The sequence below is a fragment of the Thermothielavioides terrestris genome, chromosome 1 (assembly GCF_000226115.1).
Source record: "Thermothielavioides terrestris NRRL 8126 chromosome 1, complete sequence".
Taxonomy (NCBI): Eukaryota; Fungi; Ascomycota; class Sordariomycetes; order Sordariales; family Chaetomiaceae; genus Thermothielavioides; species Thermothielavioides terrestris.
In genome coordinates, this window is record NC_016457.1 from 7,483,801 (window position 1) to 7,486,022 (window position 2,222).

Genomic DNA, 2,222 nt, shown 5'->3' on the forward strand with positions numbered 1-2,222 from the left:
TAGGCTCCCCTTTGTATATAAGACGATTGATCGTCGTCTAGATAGTTGTAGACTCCTAATATAGCTTAGGCTACTAGAGGTAGTACTTGTTTAGTACTAAGGACATATCTAGCTTAAATAGGCGACTATTTAGGTACTTATACTTACGATAGTACACTTAGTATATAGGGTAGCTATTATATTGTAGGCAATAGGCTATATATATAAGAACGAGCTAGCTAATCTTATCGACCTTTTATATATTATCAATATCCGCCTTTATAAAGGTAATCGTCTTAGTTAGTGTATAGCCCTTCTTACTCCTATTACTAAGGCAATAATCTATACCTTTATAATACATTAGACCTATAGCTATAGCTTTTATAGCCTCTATATATTTAAGAACTATATAGTTAGAGTCACTATAGTAGTAGCAATAGCTAAAACTTATAGGTCTACTATAGCTAGGGGGACAACTGTCAATATATAGACTAGTAACGAAGCTAATATATCTCTCTTATAAGCGACTCCGCTACTGCTAGAAATATATTCGGAGAACCTCGATCTCGTTAGGAGTAGGATCGATTCTATATAAACGGAGAGCCTCGATCTTCCGTTTAAACTGTTTAATAATCTTCTATTTTTAGATATATAGACGTTGGAGCTAATTAGCTAGATCGTCGATGTCGTTGGGCGTAGGTATAAGAGCTTTCTTTAGCTCCTCTTCTTCCTACTTCTATGACTTAGGGATCGTCTTAATAGTAGGTATAGCTAGAGGCGAGTAGTACTTCTATAGATCGATCTTACATTTATAGGTCTTAAGGAAGAGGTCTTCTACGTTAAGACCCTTCTAAAGAGCATTTTAAATAAACTCGAGGAAGTCTATCTACTTTGTAATATAGATAGAGTCCTTATTGTCCTTCTTTAGGGTATACCAACGGTCTTTAAGAGCTACCTAGATCCGTTGATCAAGTATATACTATATTGTTAGAACGATTATATACTATAGCTCCTTATAAACTTTGGTAGAGGCGATAGTGTATATATAGTCAATTAACTCAAAGTAGTTGTAGATAACCTTGCCGACTAGCTAGTATCTCCCTTCGATCAGATTATAAAGGTAACCTCCGTTATTATACTACTTAGGATCATTGCCCTTCTAGCGCTTTAGGAACTTAGCCTTAAAAGTAGCCTAGGTATCTCGGTCCTTTTTCTCCTAGTAACGGATAATAGGCTAGATCGTAGTGTCGTACTAAAGCTCGAATAGATATATATAGGTCTTGTTATTAGTGACCTAATGAGCTTTGTATATCTCTTCGAAGGTCTCGATCTATCGCGTAGCATTCTGACTAGAGAAGCGGCTTTGAAGGCCGGCCTTCGCTAGGGTCGAAAAGGTCGTACTAAGTACGATAGTAAGAACGTACTTAGCTATCTTCTTTAGAACTTCGGCTTCGGATTGACTAGAAGGTATTACTATAGGTACCTCTATATAGATAAGTAGAGTAGAGGTATCTAGCGAAGATGGAAGAGGTGTCTATACCGCTTTAGCTAAGTCTTCTTCGCTTAGTATACCTTAGAAAGGCTATAAGATAGATATGTCTTTGGACTCTCCTTTAGAGGTTAGCATTAGGATTAACAGTATTGTAGAGGTCGATAGAATTCCTAGAGCTTCTATAGATAGTGTACATATATGTCGCTAGAGTCTAGTTATTAGGCGTTTAGCTATCGTCTTTGAGAAAGGCAACGACTATATCGATAGACTATAAAAAGATTGATATATATACTTCTATAGGAATATCGACTTCTTCGACATTTATCTAGAGGAAGAAAACCTTTTAAGTAGCTAGGTTCCTTTGGAATATATAGTCTAAAGGCCCTAAAGGATAACTATAGGTTCTTTGTAAATTATTTAGATATCCTTAGCAACCAATATACTAAACCCAACTAGTATAATAGTAGTAAGAGTATAGCTTTTAAGAAGAAAAGTAAACGTCTATACTAAGACTTTATATCCGATATAAAATAATGCTAGATATATTGTCAAAAGGAGCTAAGTATCGTAAAGGTGTAGTCTTGAGCTTAGAAGTTTGTAAGTAGCTACTATATTTAACCACTTTTGTAACTAGTTTGGCTAGACTAAAGAAGAAAATGACGATCGATGAAAATTTTGTCTTTGCCTCTACTTAGGAGGATAGGACTGTCGTCTTTCGATTAGGTTAGCGTTTTGTAACTGCTATATCGAT